General features: G+C 42.2%; 1 protein-coding gene across 1 annotated transcript in view; it reads left to right on the top strand.

Annotated features, from left to right (window-relative positions):
- LOC144761997 (fucolectin-like) overlaps positions 1-22917 on the top strand; it is a 1241072-nt gene that overhangs the window by 403337 nt on the left and 814818 nt on the right. The window contains exon 2 of the mRNA XM_078647164.1: positions 16551-16637. The gene's annotated coding sequence lies outside the window, so the exon portion shown is untranslated. The remainder of the gene's footprint in view (positions 1-16550; positions 16638-22917) is intronic.

The raw sequence follows: 22917 nt of genomic DNA, 5'->3' as shown, positions 1-22917 counted from the left end.
AAATATTATGCTTCAGGCAAACATTCCTCATTTACAGTAAACCAATTCCATGTGTACAATAAAAGCATTACATGACAAACCCACATTTCATCGTCCAGTCCACCATCAATTACCCGGCAAGGCCCAACACTTTTCATCAGATAAATCGGCTGGACCCCTAATAAAATCAGGCACCTCCTCATCGTAAAACAGGTCATAAAGAACGGATCAGAGACAGGTGTGTGTAAGATTAGAAATAGTTGTGTGCAATGAAGGGTTTATGGTATGCTGTGCCTTGATCCCTAATCTCGATCGTGCACTGGGAAAGGAACTGGCCGAACGGGTTTGGCTTCGGGCAGTGGAGTCAGCTTGCCCAGGTCACACAGAAGTCAGCTGAAAGTGTACGTGTCCCTAAGACTCGTTCGGCCTTAGTCATCGGCCTATGTGAGGGCAACCACAAAATGGCTGCCATACACAAAATGGAACCCGAGGGTTCAGAACGGAGTCTCTGATTTCATGGTGATCACATCGCTCGATCTTGCCGAAAATACTAGTATATAGTATACTCGTTATTTTCGGTCTGCTGATATCAAAATCGTCATGCTACGATGATGTTTATGACACGGGTCCAGAAATCCACAGAACCACAGACCCTCCTTTTGCCCTTACATAGGCAATAATCTATACTCACGCTAATCTGAGTCTAGGTCTATATTCATAAAATCATTGAGATGTTGCTGTAGCATCATCCTATTACTTAGCTCGTCTCTCGATACAGGTTTCCTTACACATGATGTAGCACAGAGTCCACATATAGCTGGAGCACACTGTACGCAAAGACAGAACAGGAAAAGAATGGCTAAAATCATCCCAATGACCATCAGAATCTTCCATCCCCAGGTGGATATCAGTTCCCAGAACCATCCCTTCAACGACCAATCTCCTTTATCCACATGTATAGATTCGGAGATTTTATGCAGTTTGAAAATGGCCTGGTACATTGTCGGAGCATTGTCTGGAATGAAAACACAGCAACTTGATTGGATCACTTTACATACCCCACCTCGATCTACAAGTATGACGTCTTACGTGACCCTGTTCTGAAGAGTCATAAGACGATCCGACTGGAGCTCAGCAGTCAAATTACTAAGGGCACCGACAGTTTCAATTACGGTGGACTCAACCACTCTCGTCAATTGCTGTATGTTCCTACTGTTAACCATAGGTCCCCAAAACGGCAGAAAACCCTTCAAGAAGTCTCCCAATTCTTGTCCGGCCGTATCTTCCTTACTGAAGACACCTCTAACTAACCTTGTCTTGTGGTAATCTGCCGCAGCTGTGTAGGTGGGAGGCAACAGGAACGAAACAAAACATGTGCCCGAGAAGTCAGGGGGCAACCATGTGTATGCTCTATCATAACAGATGAAATAGGTACCCTTATCTGCTAGGAACGAAGGGGAAGTCTGAGACGCAGAGACATATGTCTCCTTGCAGATACTCTTCCTAGCTGAGCTCTCGGATTCTTGCCATTACCCTGCAGACAGTAGTGACCCTGATGGGGTACAACCCAAATCGGGGAGGATCTTTTCGCTCGCTGGTTCTCATTCTGACTAACTCCATATCCAGTCACGTTCCATCCAATGTACGCTAGTGTCTCATCTTTCGGGATAGTCTCATAGGAAGTAGCTCCTCTAATCATGTCTACTATAGCCTTAACTAGAGCACTATTCTTTGGATTATCTTTTACAGAACGTAGGTGGTGGACTTCACGAGCGTAGATGAACATTGTTCTGTATGCCCATACAGAACCAGTGTAGCTGAATGGTAGGACCAGATAAGGGATACCTTTATCAGTAGTATGCGGCATAAGACCACACACCCAACAGTTAGTCGTGTTCACTACTAATTGGTGTTGGTGCAAAAGCTGAACGAAGGAGTTATTGACAAACTCTAATCTTCTAACGGACTCATGCTCAGGTTGAGGGTGAAAAGAATGTGAGGAAACAGTGGAAGGAGGTATGGACTGTGTAGTGGGTGCAAATGTCACTCGAAAATAAAATAAAACATATCCTATTAAAAACATCATTACACTAAACACATGAAAATGCAAAATATCAGAAAACGTTTCCTGGTCATCATTATACACATTTTGGCTTTAAAGTTCATCTCTTTGGCAGGTCTCTCCATCTCGAAAAACTCCATCCTCTAACCTTGCTGCTCGCGGAGGTAGGGTGTTCCATGCTAAGGAATGCGTCTGTCAGTCCAAGGGAAACGCCCAAGAACCAACCAGAACCGTCAACCTTGTGTCTTCGGCTTGCACTCCAAAGACTTGTCGCCCGCGACCCTACAGCTGAACCCGGATGGTGGTTCGAAAAACAAAAATCAAAAAAGTTTCCCAGATAAGAGAGCTGCACTTTCAAAAATAGCAAAGAAAGGAATTTTTTATTTGTCCATAGTTCTCGGCCTCAGATTATAACGGCTTTTCCCTGGTAATGTCTGATCACGAAACAATAGGTCAGGTTCAGTAGTGTCCAGTCGAACTGACGGTGGCACGGCTCCGTGCAGAAAATCGTCACTTTCACGCTCAGAATTTATCCCTTTTACACGTGCATCGCTGAAAGGCAGAAAACGAGGCACAGTCTCAGTTTCAGAATCTGCAATGCCCTCCTGGACCCACCGGTTATACGGCAGAGGCAAAGGGACCCTCTTACAGTGTACTCCGTGGATCCAGTTCTTTTTTCCTTGCACTCGTACAGCAGTTCTTGTGGACAACAGGACTAAATAGGGGCCGTTCCAGCGGGGCTGATCATTCTTTGTCCGTTGAAAATTCTTTACTAGGATCCATGAGCCAGGATCGATGATGTGTCCTGGATCTGCAGAAACCTGAGGCAGAGTATTGTGAACTTGTTGGTGTAAAACACGCAATTTAGCCGTCAAATCATATAAGTAATCAAGCAGTACAGGGTGTTCAATCTCGCTGAATTTTGTCGGCCATGGCACTCCCCATATGTTGGCCGGGTGGCCGAACACAATCTCATACGGACTAAGTCCCACTCGTGAATGCACAGTCATTCCTGTCGATAAAAGTGCCAATGGCCACGCATCAGGCCATTTAAGACCAGAGCTTGCTTGTATCTTGGCTAGTTTAAGTTTTAGGGTGCCATTGTAGCACTCTACTAGTCCAGCTGATTGGGGGTGATTTGCAGCGTGAAACTTTTGGCGTATACCTAGCCCTTCACATACTCTCTTCACCACTTGACCCACAAATTCACTCCCATTATCACTCCAGACCATTCTCGGCACACCAAATCTAGGGAAAAACTCTTTGACAAGGGTTTTAGCTGTGGATAAGGCAGTATTATCTTTCAGGGGATATGCTTCTACCCACCTTGAAAAGGCACAAACTACAACAAGTACGTATTTCAAGTTGTTTCACCTCTCCCTGTGGATGAAATCTAGCTGCAAAACCTCAAACGGATACATTGGAGGCGCAAAATGACCAGCTGGAGTTGGAGTTCCCCTACCAGGGTTGTATTTCAGACAGACCATACAATTCTTGACCATATTCTCGGCAAACTTAGGAATTCCAGCATTTTGCCATACTGGGGCTAACAACTTACAAATCCCTTTCACACTGATATGAGCCCTTCCATGGGCCATTGTAACCACTGCAAGCACAATTGCATCGGGTAGCAGCCATCGCTGATGCTCTGACAATTCAACCCAACAACCATTTGAGTCTAATTTACCCGTACTCTCTTTCCACACACTCAACTCTTTCTCGGTAGCTTCAGCTTGAATAGACTTCACAATCTCTATCGTATCTTCACACATTCCAACGTCACCAATCCATCTTGCAGGGCCCGCAACATACATTCGACCCATCACATCTCTTGCTGTTTCTTTCGCAACTTCATCAGCAAACGCATTACCGCGACCAACGTCGTCAGTAACCTTCTTGTGCGCACTACATTTCACAATCGCGACTTGCAACGGCAAAGTAAGTGACTCAAGAAGCTCATTCACCAATTGACCATGCTGTATCCTTGCTCCATGAGACGTAAGGAACCCACGTTCCTTCCACAAACGTCCAAAACTAGGAGCCACACCAAACGCATACTGGCTGTCGGTATATATGGTCACTTTCTTTCCTTTCGACAACACACATGCTCTCGTAAGTGCAATCAACTCTGCTGCTTGAGCTGAATTATGTGGGATACGTGCAGCTTCAACAATCGTATGCAAAGTCGTAACAGCATATGCCAAAGTCGTACCACCATTCGGAAGCTTGAAGCATGAACCATCTACCCATAAGGTACCGCCACACTTCACAAGAGGAGTGTCCCTAAGATCTACTCTCCCTTTCGGTTCCTCTTCTGTCCTAAAAAGGCAATCATGCTGTTCAGACGCATCTGTCTCCACCGGAATTGGCAACAATGTAGCTGGGTTCAACGTATTGCATCTGTTTATGTGCACATGACTCGCTAAAAGTGTCAACTCATAACCTGACAATCGAGCACTAGTTAAGTGCTGTGTCTGGTCCTGTTTAGCAAAGTATCCACTGCATGTGGAACCATTACAACCAATGTATTATTCATCACCAAACCAGCAGACTGTCGAATAGAAACAGCTGCTGCCGCCGTGGCTCTCAAACAACTCGGCAACGCTCTAGCTACCGGATGCAAAGTTGACGAAAAATACGCGCATGAACGCTGCTTGTCCCCAAAAGACTGTGTCAGCACTGACAACGCACATCCTTCTTTCTCATGGACATATAGTGTAAAGGGCTTACTGTAGTCGGGGGTACCCAACACTGGAGCCGAACACAATGCATCACGCAATTCAGAAAAACTTTTCTGACAATCATCGGACCACGGGAAGGGATTTGGTGTATCTTTACAAGTTAATGCCCCTAAAGGTTTGGCCAGCAGGGAAAAATTTGGCTTCCATTGCCTACAATATGATATAATACCTAAGAAAGCACGCACTTCTCTCTGTGTAACTGGCACACTCAACTTTGCAATCGCCTAAATTCTTTCTGGGGTCAGTCTTCTTCCCTCCTTCAATAAGAGATGACCTAAGTAGGTCACTTCTTGTCGACAATATTGTAATTTCGAAAGAGACACTTTATGGTGTAAATCAGACAAATGATGCAACAACGACAAGGTGGCTACTTTACAAATGTCCTCAGTATCTGCGGCGACTAGCAAATCGTCGACGTACTGGATAAGAGTAGCGCCATCAGGTAAAACAATCATATTAAGCTGTGTTTTCAGAGCCAGACTATATATTGATGGACTCTCACAATAGCCTTGAGGAGCGCGTTTGAACCGGAAGCTTCGACCTCCTAAACAGAATCCAAAAATATCCCTGCTCTCCTCGGCAATCGGGATGCTGAAGAAAGCATTCTTCAAGTCAATCACCGAGAACCAAGTGGCTGAAGCTGGAATCATAGTTAGTAAGGCAGTGATATCAGGAACAACTGGAAACTGAGGCACAACTATTTTATTCACCTCTCTAAGATCAATCACAAATCTGTAAACAGGTGGCTGAGAAGAGTCAGTACGCTTCAGAACAGGCAGAACAGGACTATTGCAAACGTTACCTCTTGTTTCTTCAATGACATCCTTTTCAATCAGATCATAAATGATCGCTAGCAACGCCCTTTCACCTTCACTAGAGATCTTGTATTGGGGAATGCGTGGCATTTTAACATTCGCTTTTAACGTCACAACATATGGCGGTATTTCCAAAAGACCCACATCATTAGGACCAGTAGCCCAAATAGAATCAGGAAGAGACGACAATTCTGTCGGAAGTATATCCTTTGACAAATACATTGGGGAGACCACTTTCTTACCCAGTGTAAGTTGTACTCCCTAGGGAGAACAATACAACGTCGCATACAATCTTTTCAACAGATCCAATCCCAACAAGTTCTCACCACAACCTGTCGTCAGAATGAGGGGTGCTTCGAATTCACAAGGTCCAACAGAAACGGACATAGGACTAGAAATCGGGTTCCTAACCGGGGCGCCAGAAAAACCTACTGAAACATTTGTCTCGCCAGACAAAGGTGCGCCAGGGAGTTTAGAGTGCATAATAGAACTCTTCGTAGCACCAGTATCCAACAGAAAAGGTTCTGACATACCTGATGTAATCACCTCAACATAAGGTCCACTCTGATCTACTGGAACTGAAACAACTCCCTCTCTTTGTCTATGGCTGTCCTAGCAATCATCACCTTCCATATTCTCACCTTCGACATAGGAGTCATCAGCATAGTACTGAGTCGTCCTACCAGACGTGTTATTCTGCTGATCAAAACTATTCATTGAAATTTGAGGAGGAAAGGAACGTGCGTTCTGGGGGAAATTTCCATGTCCTCTACCTCTAGGCGCTTGTGGAACACCTCGACCTCTTGCGCTAGAAACACCATTCATACGCTGTGACAAAACAGGGCAGCAACTTTTAAAATGACCCTCTTCCGTACAATATGCACATTGATTAGGGCCTACAGGAAAACGTGGTTGAGAAAACTCGACCCTTTGCGAGTTCCTCTGAAACTGCTGAGGCTGCTGATAATCACGCTGGTTATTACGGGGCGGATACGCTTGCTGTAAAAGCACTTTCGTCTTCAATTCTTTAGTTTTCTTGTCTGCCCTATCTTTCTCATCCTTATCCCTATTTTCGTAGTACTGTGCAGTAGCCAATATCTGTGCTGAAGAGGAAACAGCCCACGAACTCTCTGAATCTTTCAATTTCTTACACCGCTCAGGAAACAAATTGTGCACAAATTTGTCAACGAACAACCGTTGACCACCTTCTGTACTCATGTCTTGACCACTGTGGTCGATAAACGTCTCTTCAAACCTAGTGAAGAAATCAGACACGGTTTCCTCTTTCTTCTGCTTACATGCAGACAATTTATCCCAATTTACACGCATCGCAGGCATTAAAGTCTTCGTATAGGTAACCATCTTCATCTTACCAGGGAGTTCTGCTACTAAAGGCTCAGGTTTAGCACCGCCTACTTGTCTGTCATTCGCAGCACTAATATTAGCCCATGTCTCACCTAGCTCTTGCGCATGATCCGTATGGCGAATCAATCCCCACAAAGGCTGTGGAACAACATTCCCAAACAGCATGTCTATATCAGCTACATTCATAATGCATGAGTCTGCAGTCTGCGATAATTCCTTGTAATACCCTGCAGGATTTTTGCGGGGGTCAGGCAAGGTCTGTTTAAGAGCCAAGACTTCAGCTCTCTTCCATGGAACATGTACCCAAACACGCTGAAAATGAGCCGGTACAGCATCAATTTGATTAACGGCATCGGCCGCAACTGCTTCCTTCCACACCGGAGGAACTTCTCTCATTGGGTACTGTCGCACTTTCCTCCTAACAGAAGGATCAGGCTCAAACAATGACAGAGAAATAGCTTCACTCCTAAATGACAACAATGTCGCAACTGCTCTCTCAACATCGGAACCCACAATCGTGCCTTCTGCAAATTCTAACCGTATACGGCACAACTCAGGCGGATTGGATTCCAAATCATTATCCTCCAATTCTTCACAAAGAAAAGCACACATTTTGTCAAAAACATATCTCTTCTTCGGTGCTTCCCATTGGCGGAAGACTCTAACTCATATCTTGTAGGATCGGTAACCCATTTATGTGCCAAATGATACAATGTTCCCTTCTCTCTGGAATCAGGCAGTTGGCTACGTAACTGTTTACGCTCTGAAACAGGGGTCATAGTCAATGACCCAAAGAAAGGAGAGAAAAGACTAGTAACAGTATCAGTCATTCTCTGTCGAACAGAAGGAGAAGTCGACAGAACAGGAGATAAAGCGGATTGAGAGGAAGCCAATGTAGGAGCAGTAACAGAGGAAGCAGCAAGAACAGGTGGAAAAGTCATAGGGATTGAAGACGGAGCAGGTAGCAAAGTCAGCGGCCCTTGAGAAGGTGGCGCCAGAAGAGTAGGAGCCAGCTGAAGAGGAGCTGGTGGCTGTGGAAGAACCTGGGGCAAAACAATTGGAGGTTGCATAATTAAGGGTTGCGGAGGTGCTGTAGAACTCTGCGCATAGGGGGTGGCAAACTCAATAAATGAGACATTAAAGGATCTTTCTCGAGTTCCTTTGCTGCATCTTGCTGGAGAGGAGGCAAAACTGAATAACATTTATTAATTGCCATTTTACGTTGCCTGTGTAACTGCTCACTCGCCAGTTCTTCTTCGTTATCCTTAAACTGTATAGCAGCTTGCATTATCAAGATACCCTTCTCTCTTTTATTTCCTTTTGCTAATTTAATTTCTTTCTGTTTGGCTTCCTTTCACCATAGGCGGAAAGAGTCAAACATCGCCGGCCGGGCTTTCTTCTTAAAAAGTCTAACCTCTAGATTATCTAAAATCTCCGTGTCAAAACTACCATATTGGGGCCACTTTAGAACACCATCCTTCCTGGTGTATCGGATCCATACTTCATTATATGTGATGGGGCCCACGCCATGCTTCACATAAAGCTCATAGGTTGGAGTTCCAATCGGAGGAACCGGACACGAGTCCTCCAATCGGGAATCTCTATTTCGACCACAACAAAACAAATTTCCAAGTCTGCTAAGACCAGGCATCTTCGCTCTCTAGTCTAGCTTCAAACTTCAAGGGAATATCAGAAACGATAATCTCGTGAATACACAAGTCCCTCGGCTTTGGTACTTGCAAGTTCCAAATCAAAGATCCCAAGGGGATACCCAAAACTAAGAACCAAATCTAAGGACTGGGAGACGCTCCACTCATACTTAACTGAGGTATCAATGGTGTCACCAGAAGACTCGCCTATCGTCTCGCTCTACAAATCATCAAAGGGTCCAAGACAGGGCGATAGTCAGGGCAGCAGTCCTTCGTAGCCGTCGGAAAGCGGGGAACCTCGCAGCAAAGACTTTCGGATCACGACGACATACAGGGGTCGATGACGTGGTTGGCCTTCCTCCAGAATTTTCACACGAAGCTCCTCACGAACCTCAGGCTTGGACCGGTACCGCAGAAATCGCTCCATGTTGGGCGCCAAATGAAGTACCGGGTTATTTAGAACCCAGCGGTGCCAGGGGACACACCCAAAGACTTCGAGTTCTCCTGCCTCAGACTACAGAAACTCAGAGACTTCTTGGTGACGTCAAGGATCAAATTTATTGGCTGCAGCCAGTAACAGGTATCCTAGAAGTACAACACGGTGTATATTCTCAGGAGACTGCTCAATCCTACAAAGCCAGTCAACCCTTTCTATACAAAATATTATGCTTCAGGCAAACATTCCTCATTTACAGTAAACCAATTCCATGTTGAGAATAAAAGCATTACATGACAAACCCGCATTTCATCGTCCAGCCCACCATCAATTACCCGGCAAGGCCCAACACTTTTCATCAGATAAATCGGCTGGACCCCTAATAAAATCGGGCACCTCCTCATCGTAAAACAGGTCATAAAGAACGGATCAGAGACAGGTGTGTGTAAGATTAGACATAGTTGTGTGCAATGAAGGGTTTATGGTATGCTGTGCCTTGATCCCTAATCTCGATCGTCCACTGGGAAAGGAACTGGCTGAACGGGTTTGGCTTCGGGCAGTGGAGTCAGCTTGCCCAGGTCACACAGAAGTCAGCTGAAAGTGTATGTGTCTATGTGAGGGCAACCACAAAATGGCTGCCGTACACAAAATGGAACCCGAGGGTTCAGAACGGAGTCTCTGATTTCATGGTGATCACGTCGCTCGATCATGCCGAAAATACTCGTATATAGTATACTCGTTATTCTCGGTCTGCTGATATCAAAATCGTCATGCTACGATGATGTTTATGACACGGGTCCAGAAATCCACAGAACCACACTGGAAGCTATTGATAAAATAGAGCATGCAGGAGCAACTATTATTTTGTCAGAAAAGTTGAAATCAAAATTGGATTCTTTAGAGAAGACAATATCTAAAACTGCTGGTTTGGAAAATACTCTGTATGCATGTTTAAATTGTCTTATAATTTTACGACAGAATTTACATGTGGAAAGAGGTTTAGTAAATGGAGCAATGGGTCATGTTGTTGATTTTGTGAATTACCGAAATAGAGATGGAATTGAATTTTTAAAAATTAAATTTGATGGAATTGAAGAAGTACAACAAATCAGTCGTTGTTCTGCTCGATTTTTGCTTGTGAAAGATTTATATGTCCGCCGAAAACAGTTTCCTGTTTCTTTGGCATATGCGGTGACTATTCATAAATCTCAAGGTTTAAGTGTAGATAGTGCTTTGGTGAATATTGGAAGTCTGTGTTCAAGGAGGGTATGGCATATGTTTCTTTATCTCGAGTCAGAACTTTATCTGGATTGTACTCGATTGATTTTGATGAGACAAAGATTAGTAAAGATCTAAATTGTGTAAAAGAATATAATAGGTTAAGAAGAGAGTATGCTCCAAATTTACCTCAATATCCTCTACTTGAAAAGTGTGTGGTAGGCCGAAAAAGAAGAAATGAGAAAAATTGTAGTGAAGTTGTAGCAAAAATAAAAAAATTAGATGAACCAGTAATTGTAAGCAGAAAGGAAAATTATTCAGTTAAAGATGTTGTTGGATTTCAGTTTAAAAACAGTTCTGGTGTTAACTGCTATGCTAATGTAGTGGTTAATGTTGTTTTTTTTTCCAAACTTTACAAGAACAGATTGTTGAAAATTAGGATCAAAGATTTTGTTGTTTGTTGAATTCTGTGTTTGAGAAATGTAGCAGTGATAGAACAAAAATTGAAAGTGTTTCTGAAATTCGAAATGTTTTAGACATATGTTCTGGTCTAAATCAATGTTCACAGAATATTCAGCAAGATTGTCAGGAATTTCTAATGTATATGCTTGTTGTATTGCACGATGAAGGTATAGATGTAGAAAATCTTTTTGGCCTTTCTTATAAAGTAAGTTACAAGCTATGTGAATATTTGACCGTTACATATTTTAAAATACATTTCTTACGCCTCTGGTGCCACACAGTACCTTTATACTTCTTTTGCTTTTTGAGTCCAACTGCTTACCCGCCGCTCATCCTTCCACACCTCTACATTCGTTTTTCAAGATGTCCAAACATAATCAACCATGGACAATTACCTAGTAAAGGTTGTGAACAAAATTAACAACGACCATAGAAAGTCGTTAGGTCGGGAGAATCCCCCGGACTTACCATCTGAATTGCCTGTAATTAGTAATGATTTGCCCGGGGACGATAATGGTGGTCCTGATGATGCCCCAATGGAAATACCAGCTGACCCAGTCCAAACCCAGGACCCCTCTGAATCAACCAAAACACCTGACGCCATTACACCACCGCGCTCCCCGGCCCTGAGAACAGTGAGGGCCTGCAGGAAAGTACAAACCAGGCGCGGGGATATTCATAATAAAAAAAAGCGGAACCTACCCCTAATAACAATGCCAGCGAGAACGATACTATGAATAAGAACTCCAAGGTTAACTCTAATTTAGAGCAATTTGATTTATTGGTTAGTATTATAGAGAGGAAGATTGAAACAATTGTCAAATCACTTGTGGACAAACTAGACTTTCTGACAGTTGAGGTGGGTAGATTGGGCAGACTACTGGATGCGCATAATGGCAAGAACGACAACGCTAGGCCTTCAGAGAGGGGGGTATTTTCTAATGACACTGATCCGAAGCCACCTGGGAGGTCTAGCTTAAGTGAAGTAGTTTTAGCCGGCCCACCAGCGGACTGTAGGATTGTCCGTGATAATGTCTCAAAGCTACCCGCCAAAAGGCCGAGCTTAAATAAAGCAGCTTCACTTGTTCTACCAGGGGATAGTAGGATTGCACAGGTAACAACAGTTCCAACAAATATGTTAGGTGGATCTGCGCCAAAAAAGAGTAGCTATATCGATCTTCCACCAGACTGTGCTCCTTATGTAGTTGTTTTAACTAATGTTCCGCCTCTCGATATTAGTCAGTCACATACCCCTCAAATTCCGGAGTCACACGATTCTCTAAAGAACAAAACTGTTTTGTGGCTCCACAGGCAATGTGGGTTCCCAACCAACTACTCAGACTAAATACTAACAACAAGAAGAGTTAATTGGATTGGGAACTCAAGTAAGTCCTGTAGGGGGGAATGTGTTATTGTTAATTTTAAATATCCTCAGCATGCCGCAACTGTCCTGCTTAGAGCTGCCTCTCGAACCCCAAATGCTAATGATGTACTTGTACACCCTTTGGGTTACTTTTATAATCATCTCAGTAAGATGCCCCATGCTACCAATAGAGGCATACCCTTCACCCTCAAACAAGGCTCAATATATGAGGTACCATTACATAACAGATTCCAAGCACTGAGCTCCTTGGATCAGAACGATTGACATCTAAAGTTCAGTATATCTCAGCTTAATTCACCCCTTAACGTCCAAGGAACACACTTAGGTGGGCCTGGTTTAGATCTGGGGAAACCCAAGGATTCTACCTCTATAGTGTTTGACAGTGTTATGGTACCTGACATGGCTATAGGGAGGAAAACGAGTAATCAACTAACAGCATATGCAGAGGCCTCTAATATTGGTCCTATTGAGGATGATGTTAATCTCATTGTTGACCAAAATGAACACAATAAGTGTACTATAGGGGGAACCTCTATTGTGAGCTGGAACATAGCTGGTTGGGCTTCGAAAAAGAACAATTTGGGATGGGAGAATATGATCAGGTCTTACGACATTTTATGCCTTCAAGAAACGTGGTGTGTTAAAAAACCTAGTTTTGAAGGGTATGTATGTTACAGTTTAGAAGCTGTTGAGTCGAGGCATGGGAGAGCTAAAGGAGGTTTAATCTTTCTCCTATCAGTGGACCTAACGTTGAAAGTAGTAAAACATGTAACAGTTGGAACTCACTCCCAAATTTTATGGGTTCACTTCAAAGAAGGTACAGAGGTCTTTTTAATTAATTTCTATAACAATAGTTTTAATAATTCATGGCACAATGTTATAGACGAACTGGAAAGTGCCCTCATGAAGCTTGCAGCAGAAGCAACATGTATTTGTACCTATATTTGGTTAGGCGATTTTAATTTTTCAATATGTCCTTTGTCACTTTCTAGGGTCTGTGGGGTGTTAAACAATAATGGTGTTAATACAGCCCACTTCCCACATAATGACTATGGGGAGGCAATCAACGGTATCATGTCAGCTTATGATTTGGAGTTGGTTCAACCAGATAAAGATGTTAGTGGACAAACTATCCCTACCTTTACCGGGAGAAACACTAATTCTAACATTGATCATATTATGGTTTCAGCTAGCATAGCACCATATTGTTAAGCTGTAGTTATTGAGGTACCTAACCTAAGTGATCATAACTGTTTAGCCATGAATATAGAAAATTGGAACTGCAGGGATCAGCGGGTAATGAGAACCCTAGAAAATGTTGAGCCCCACAGGTCAAATGGGACCAGGATGAGGTGGAAAGGGGAAAAATCCGAAATAGTTCTGCCTATTATCATAACCAGAACTTTAACAGATATTAATGACATCTTGACTCTAGGTAGTGGGGCTGTTTCTATTGTTAATAACTTTGTCAATATTAACATAATTATTAACAGTGTTTTTATGGAAAAAAGGCCAGGTTCGACCGACCACAGTAAGGGTTGGTTTGATCACACATGTACAGCTCTTCTATCCCAATTGAAGCAGGCCCTAGCCATTAAACCAAGGGATAGGAATCAAGTCTTACTCTTGAGACACGATTATAAAATGGCACTCAAAAAAAGGAAGCGGGAGTTACAACAGGAAGCGTGGGATAGATATAACACAGGCAGCAGCAACTTCTGACAGCTGCCTGTTTTGGTCCACCGTTAATTCCCCCTTCCTTAAAGACGATAAAACTCCCCTACTCTCATCTACCGTCAGTAGTGAGGCATGGGTCTCCCACTTTTCAGCCATATTTCAAGCTAACTGCGCAAATGAAGTAGTGCAAAGGCATTGGCCTATAGCCCCTTTGGATATAACCCTGGGAGAGGTCGAATGCAGCATCAAAGCTAGCAAGGGGGAAAAGGCTCAGGGCCCCGACAGAGTCCCAATAGATGTGTACAGGGCTCTTCCTTTACTTTGGGGTCCGATACTTACTTTGGTTCTCAATGCCGCAGTTACAGCCACGATTCCACCTACCTGGGGAGATTCGATTATCGTCCCTATATTTAAGAAGGGCGATAAGACAGCAGCATGTAATTATCGACCTATTAGTTTACTTGACTCATCGGTGAAAATCATGAGTAGGGTGCTGCTGTCCAGGTTGGAAGACTGGGCAGAGGAGAAGGGGATTCTTGCTACCTCCCAGTATGGCTTTAGAAAGGGTCGTGGGACCCTAGATCAATGCCTGAATTTAGAATTATTGATCGGCAAGTTTACCAATGCTAAGCCGGGTAATTTATATCTTTGCTTTGCCGATCTAAGCAGCGCATTTGATCTTGTTGATCACTCTCTACTATGGCAAGTCCTGATAGAACTTGGCACACCAGAGGAAATCGTCTACTTTCTAGCTAGACTATATAACAAGATGCAAGCCTGTGTGCGATATGGGACTAGTGGTGAGTGCACTCCTAATTTTGGTGTAAAGCGAGGGATGAGACAGGGGTGTGTCCTCGCCCCCTTGTTGTTCACTTTGTTTATTAATGGCATAGACTCTGCCCTGAAAACAGTTAAGGCAGATGCCCCTCAGGTAGCTGGGTCTAGTGTGCCTGTTCTGCTCGATGCAGACGATGCCATCCTTCTATCACGGACCGCCATTTGCCTACAGCGCCTGATGGACCGGTTCTCTGACTTCATCAGGGAGAGGAAGTTGTTGATCAGTAAAAGTAAAACCCATACCATGATCTGTGGGACAAGAACTAATAAAAACCAGGCCTTCTACATCGAAGGGGTGAAAGTACAGCAGGTAGAAAAATGTTGCTATCTGGGTGTTATTTATTCTAGTAATGGAAGCTGGTCCCAGGATTTATTTAACGTAAGAACGAAGATGGTAAAAAGCTCTTATGGCATTTTTAAATTCGCCTTCAAGTTAGGGGATAGGCAAATTAGAGACATGATGGAGATCTATAAGGCAGGAGATCTCTATTGCACTATACGGGGCTGGGTTGTGGGGTTACACTAATATAGGCTTGTTGCAAAGGGAAGAAAATATCTTCCTTAAAAAACTCCTGTGCCTACCTGCCTCAGCTGCAACTGATTTAATTCATAAGGAGGTAGGGGCAGCCTATTTAGGTGACCTAATCCCGTTAAGGCCTTTGATGCTTTTTCAGTCGATTTGGCGTAAGGATGAGACAGTGTTCAATCAACTTGTTATCAGGGATTGTCTCAACCTGGAAAATTGTACCAAGATACCCTGGCTTAAATATGTCGTTGACAGCTTCTTAACCATCTATGGGATCAACATAATGTTAGATTCATGTTCCACTGGAAATATCTCTAAACAAGAAATGAAAGATACTTTTATGTTATATAGATCCCAAAAACGTTCTGTAGCGAATAGTTGTCTTTCAACAGTCCAGCTGTACAATCAATACATTGAAAGCGAAGGCTATCAGCTGTACCTGAGTATGGTAACTAGAACAAGCCATAGATTTGTCCTAACAAGACTCAGATTTGGAATGGCTCACGTTTTGGTGGCCTTTCCTCAACCAAAAATGTACCCTGTTGGCCCTTGCCCGTGTGACGGGCATTCGAAACAAAGCACCCTGCATTTTATGTTAATCTGCCCCCTTTTCCTGAATGTTCGGGTTACCTACTTGAAACCTTTGTTTGTAAAGTATGGTATCTACAATGTGGAAGATGCAATGAAGTTGATCTATAATATGAACTCCCCGGACAAATGTTTTTATATTGCCTCTTTTATATATAAATCAATTGATTATAGGAAAAGTATGACATTTTAATAATTTGTCTATTTTAAATTTTGTTTTAATCTGTATTTTTAATCTTGTTATTGCTGCTGCTTGTATTGTATTGCTTGTGCTTTTATGGTCATGTTTTTATGCACCGAATTATAGCTTCATGAAATGAAATGAAATGAATGAATGACAAATTTAATTAAAGATTTTGTGGCTTCTCAATTATCAATTTCAGGAAGAACCTTTGCAACTGCAGCAATTATTTTCCATGATGGTCCTTCGACAACATCAGGACATTACACAGCTTATTTAAAATGTCAAAAAGGCTGGACTAATTGTAATGATACTCAATTGACTTTCAAACAACGTTTGCCTTCTGACTTACAAAATTCTTACCTAGTGTTCTTACAACCGAAATTTTAGGAAAGGTAATTGGCCTATGAAGATTTGAGCAGTTAATAAAACTTAATCTGCTGTTCAAAATTACTTTGTGAATGAGAGTGATCAAGATAATAAAAAACTTGTAGTTGTCATAGAGGTAGTGTAAGTGTATCACACAGTGAGTGATATCAGTATTATAGGAAATGTTGATCATGAGTGAGCCAGAGGTGGAAATCTAACTATTGTTACATGATGAAAAAGATGTTGGATCTTTTCTTTCAGAAAGTCGGGTAAATGGAAGTTTAAGAGTACTATTGAGTAATTTCCAAAGAAAAGGACTTTCCATATACTATTTGGCCTCGTGGAAAAGTAAGTGGATCAAAAATGAGTAAAGATATGTTTTTTCTAAGTTTTACATTATTTATTGAAACGTTGTATGGGTTTTTTAAACACAATCTTTTTGATTGTGTTTTTTTTGCCCGATGTCATATGATGAGTAGTATTGAACTCACTGTTTTAAGTGAAATTCAATATATTCTGAGAACAGCAAAAATAAACCATATAACATGTTGTACAAGTTATTTTGTATTTTGTATTGTGAAATATATATTATACTCCCCTTGTCTCACGCTCACTCACCTTTTTCCACCCTCTATCACCCCTCTTTACTCACCCTCACTGCCCTTCTCTCACTCTCCTTCACCCCCATCCCCTTACTCCACTTCCCTCACTATCCCTCATTCCCCATTCCTTCACTCCCCTTTCCCTCTCTCCCCTTCACCACTTTACAGCTCTCAGTCACTCTACTTCACTCCCCTTCCCCTTCTTTCCTTCCTTTGCTTCCTCAGTAATTCCCCTTCCCTCACTCACCTTACTCCACTTTACTCACTCCTTCTCTCACTCCCTCTGTCCTCTCACATCCTCACTCCCCTTCCTTCACTCTCTCACTCTTACCCTCCCTCCCTCCAGCATTTGGTATGTTGATGTGTTTGAGGAGATATTTCTTTGCAGTACAGTGCTGTTGTTAAAAATGTAGAATTTGTACATGAAGTGGTCTAACCACTTACACACTTGTATGTCAGGGTTAGAATTCTCAGATAGTCTCCTTGCAGTCTAGTAAACATTCTGGGTGTGCTGCACAAATGCCATATAAAATCTATCAGTAGCAGATAGTAATCATTTTACTGAATTGCAAGGGATACTGGCATGCGTCTAAGTTCACAGTGTGAGTCAGAATTCATTTCATAAAAATGTGGCAGAATAATTTGGTTAGTTGATGTGTTTAAAAATATGGGTATACATGTACTCATGGAGCTAGTCAGGTTTTAGAACATGTATTGGTAGAAAGTCCTATGCAACATGTGTGTCAGGCCTCTCAATTCCCAAATAGTTTCCATGCTGTGTAATAAAGATTCTGGGTGTCCTGTAGAAATACCATAACAACTCTCTCTGTAGCATGCAGTAATCATTTCAGTGAATTTTCATTTCTATATTCTCAGTCCCATATTGACCCTGTACTCTGCCTGAACACCACTGCACTGTCCTAAACCCTGTAACACCATCTGTACCAAAACCTGCTAAACTCTTTCAACAGTACTGCTCTGTTCTAAACCCTGAAACAGCAGTCCCAGCAATACCCCCTACCACTGTAGTAATCATTGTACTATATTGCAAGGGATACTGTCAAGCATCTAAGATCACAGTGTGAGTGAGAATTAATTTCCGAAAAATGTGGCAGAATAATTTGCTTAGTTGATGTGTTTAAAAATATGGGTATACATGTACTCATGAAGTGAGTCCGGCTTTAGAACATGTATTGGTTGAAAGTCCTATGCAGCATGTGTGTCAAACCTCTCAATTCCCAAATAATCTCCATGCTGTGTAATAAAGATCCTGGGTGTGCTGTAGAAATACAACAGCAACTCTCTCTGTGGTAGGTAGTAATCATTTCAGTGAATTTTCATTTCCACATTATCAGCCCCACCTTGACCCCCTACACTGCCTGAACACCACTGCAATGTCCTAAACCCTGAAACACCATCTGTACCAAAACCTGCTAAACTCTTTCAACAGTACTGCTCTGTTCTAAACCATGAAACAGCACTCCCAGCAAGACCCGCTTCCACTGTAGTAATAATTTTACTGAATTGCAAGGGATACTGTCATGTGTCTAAGATCACAGTGTGAGTCAGAATTCATTTCAGAAAAATGTGGCAGAATAATTTGCTTATTTGATGTGTTTAAACATATGGGTAAATTATGTAATCCAAAAGCGGCTTGTAGGAGATGCACACCTGGTCCGTGGTATAGTCAATGTCAATATAGGTGGGTGGTGCCCGTGGAGAAACTCCCCCTGTACTTGGGGAGACTACAATACTGTGATTGCACTATATCCCTCGAGATAAGTGTCCCTCCTGAGCACTCGTGCAAATTGTTCCTTAATTTGTTAAAAAAAACTATTCTTAGAGATTTTTTCTTTTTCAGTTGATATCTTTCTTTTATTTGTTAATTTTGTTATAATTTCTTCATATTATTGTTTTCATAATGTTCAGGCGCAAGGCCTGATGGCCCAATGCATTTCGGGCTTAGCCCTTCCTCAGGGGAGTGTAAATTTCTGAAATGTACACGGCCCCTGAGAAAGGGCTAAGCCATAGCAACTCTCTCTGTAGCATGCAGTAATTATTTCAGTGAATTTTCATTTCTATATTCTCAGTCCCACCTTGACCCCCTACACTGCCAGAACACCACTGCACTGCCCTAAACCCTAAAACATCATCTGTACCAAAACCTGCTAAACTCTTTCAACAGTACTGCTCTGTTCTAAACCCTGAAACAGCACTCCCAGCAAGACCCCCTTCCACTGTAGTAATATTTTTACTGAATTGCAAGGGATACTGTTGTGTGTCTAACATCACAGTGTGAGTCAGAATTCATTTCAGAAAAATGTGGCAGAACAATTTGCTTAGTTGATGTGTTTAAAATATGGGTATACGTGTACTCATGAAGTGAGCCCGGCTTTAGAACATGTATTGGTAGAAAGTCATATGCAGCATGTGTGTCAGGTCTCTGAATTCCCAAATAGTCTCCATACTGTGTAATAAAGATCCTGGGTGTGCTGTAGAAATACCATAGCAACTCTCTCTGTAGCATGTAGTAATCATTTCAGTGAATTTTCATTTCTACATTCTCAGTCCCACCTTGACCCCCTACACTGCCTGAACACCACTGCACTGTCCTAAACCCTGAAACACCATCTGTGCCAAAACGTGATACACTCTTTCAACACTACTGCTCTGTTCTAAACCCTGAAACAGCACTCCCAGCAAGACCCCCTTCCACTGTAGAAATAATTTTACTGAATTGCAAGGGATACTGTCATGTGTCTAAGACCACAGTGTGAGTCAGAATTCATCTCAGAAAAATGTGGCTAAATAATTTGCTTAGTTGATGTGTTTAAAAATATGGGTATACATGTACTCATGGAGGTAGTCAGGCTTTAGAACATGTATTGGTAGAAAGTCCTATGCAGCATGTGTGTCAGGACTCTCAATTCGCAAATAGTCTCCATGCTGTGTAATAAAGATTATGGGTGTGCTGTAGAAATATCATAGCAACTCCCTCTGTAGCATGTAGTAATCATTTCAGTGAATTTTCATTTCTACATTCTCAGTCCCACCTTGACCCCCTACACTGCCTGAACACCACTGCACTGTCCTAAACCCTTAAACATCATCTGTACCAAAACCTGCAAAACGTTATCAACACTACTGCTCTGTTCTAAACCCTGAAACAGCACTCCCAGCAAGACCCCCTTCCACTGTAGTGATCATTTTACTGAATTGCAATGGATACTGTCGTGTGTCTAAGATCACAGTGTGAGTCAGAATTCATTTCAGAAAAATGTGGCAGAATAATTTGCTTAGTTGATGTGTTTACAAATATGGGTATACATGTACTCATGGAGTGAGTCAGACTTTAGAACATGTATTTGTGAAAAGTCCTATGCAGCATGTGTGTCAGGCCTCTCATTTCCCAAATAGTCTCCATGCTGTGTAATAAAGATCCTGGGTGTGCTGTAGAAATACAATAGCAACCCTCTCTGTAGCATGTAGTAATCATTTTAGGGAATTTTCATTTCTACATACTCAGTCCCACCTTGACCCCCTACACTGCCTGAACACCACTGCAATGTCCTAATCCCTTAAACACCATCCCTAGCACAACCTGCTTAACTCTTTCAACACTGCTGCTCTGTTCTAAACCCTGAAACAGCACTCCGGGCAAGACCCCCTTCCACTGTAGTAATCATTTTACTGAATTGCAAGGGATACTGTCATGTTTCTAAGATCACAGTGTGAATCAGAATTCATTTCAGAAAAATGTGGCAGAATAATTTGCTTAGTTGATGTGTTTAAAAATATGGGAATACATGTACTCATGAATTGAGTCCGGCTTTAGAACATGTATTGGTAGAAAGTCCTATGCAGCATGTGTTGCAGGCCTCTCAATTCCCAAATAGTCGCCATGCTGTGTAATAAAGATTCTGGATGTGCTGTAGAAATACTGTAGTGTAGTTCCTATCATCCCAATAGGCTCTGCGCATTGGAATAATACCTACCGCAGTAAAGGCCTAGGCCAGACGTTAACTAGGTCTACTACTGTCGATACTAGACTTAAAGTTTTGGGTTTGCCAGCGTAGCTCAGAGTTCACTAGAAACTTTCTCGAATGTTCAAGGAGGAATTAACTTCCCTGATTAGACAAGAAGGGATTTAGTTTCTGACAACCATAGAACATGACAACTTTGCTCTCCCCTAATCAAGAGTCAATCTCGAGAGTCGTGTGAACAAAAGGCAAATTATTTTACTCAGTCAGTACGTGCATTCTTAGTCTCATCAGAATGTAGAGAAAAGGAAGAGACGGGCGTGTTCAATAAAAAGGTGTTATTTATTGATCAGTCTCTTTTCTCATACAAGAGAAATGGATCGATATTATTGCAATACTTATAGTTAAGTAAAGTGCATACATTAAAAGCAATAGTATAAAATAATACTGTAAAAACATTGATATGGTTTCTAAGCCATAAGATGTTTTAAGATGAATAAAATATATTACATACACATATACATTTGACTAAACGTACTCAACTGGTGTTTCTAGATACGCCTACCCCGTGTACCTGACCTAAGTCTAATACGTGGGCGGGAATAGATAGTTACAGTTTAAGTTAAGTTTGTTTTTGCCAAGTGAATAACTAAAGAATTCTCTGTGAGGGGTTATTCAGTTCTGTACCTGGAATTTAGGATGAATGAGGAATGGTATCTCTCTCTCTGGTCTCGATATTCCAGGCTGCCTGCGAGGGCTACCCAGAAACGCCGGTGCTGGATTCTCGGCAGGAGAAAGCAGCTCGTCTCTCAGCGCGTCAGAAAGGCGGGGCTGCGCCAGCGGGGTCTGCTCTGCTCTTCGCTTCGGCAAGTATGGCTGCTCCGTCTCGTCACCACGCGTGTGTTTGCATATGGCAAGATCGGTAATATTTATACCTTTAAGGTGCCGAGATTGACGTAAGGATGGACATAGATACGTCAATAAAGATGTCATACGACTTGCTCGTTAGCACATTCTTTTACTAAAGTTCTCGGTGAAATCAAAACAATGGCCGCAGGGTTTTGCTCAGGTTGTCATAGGTTTGATTTGTTATGAGAACTCCGTATGCCTTATCAGGGGCTGGAGGAATATCGCTTGTCTAATTAGATCGCAAGTGTTATGACCTAATCAGATAACACGTTCCTGTGCCGTAGTGTGACTGCGTCAGATAACGGTATCTGCATCATGGGGGTTTTCTGCCTCATGGGCTGACTGCTAGTTAACTTGTTGGTTTGTTTAACTAGAATAGGGTCAGGAATAGGGGGATCGATTCAGGACCTATAGGAATACATGACACCCACTCCACGCTAACTATGGACATATTTACTAATCTAGGCATAGTATAACATAGTACAACATACTATAGAGTAGTGTGTATACCTTACCACCCGAAAATACATAAATGCATTTTGAAATTTTCAAATATACTGAAAAAAATTGCAGACATATATATATGGTATGCACTCAAGCTGTAGAAAAATGCCAAAGTAATCGCATTTGTATACATTATTGCTTATTTGGTATATGAGAATTACACATGAAATGGTTTCTTACAGAAAAAAGTTTCGAGACCATTCCATCACAGAATAAAATATCTTTATGAACATGCCAGCGGGCAGCTAATGTCTATAAGCTATCTAAAATTTAGAAACCTTAGTTCTCTAAGAATAGTTCTTACTTTAAGCAGAAGATAGTGTCCCGAAAAATATGCAAAAATATTTGGGGCTGCTGGAAAAACTGCTGTCCGTGAACTGGAGCGAAAATGTTCATGTGACTTTATTTTTAAAGTTGAAGGCCGAATTCAGGGAACGCCGTGTGCGAGCTTGCTCAAAAGTCTCTATTTCTGTTCGGGTGAGAACATCATATCATTTAGGCTTTCGAAAAAACTGTCAACAGCTTCCTGGGAAAGTTCCACTAACTCGGAAATAGGTGTAATCATGCATTCTTGCGCATGATTGTCTCCATTGACATTCTGATTTGCATTACTGACAGAAGGTCGTACCTGTT

The sequence above is a fragment of the Lissotriton helveticus genome, chromosome 6, assembly GCF_964261635.1.
Source record: "Lissotriton helveticus chromosome 6, aLisHel1.1, whole genome shotgun sequence".
NCBI lineage: Eukaryota > Metazoa > Chordata > Amphibia > Caudata > Salamandridae > Lissotriton > Lissotriton helveticus.
The sequence above is the reverse complement of the archived record's forward strand: the minus strand, read 5'-3'. Positions and strand labels throughout refer to the sequence as shown.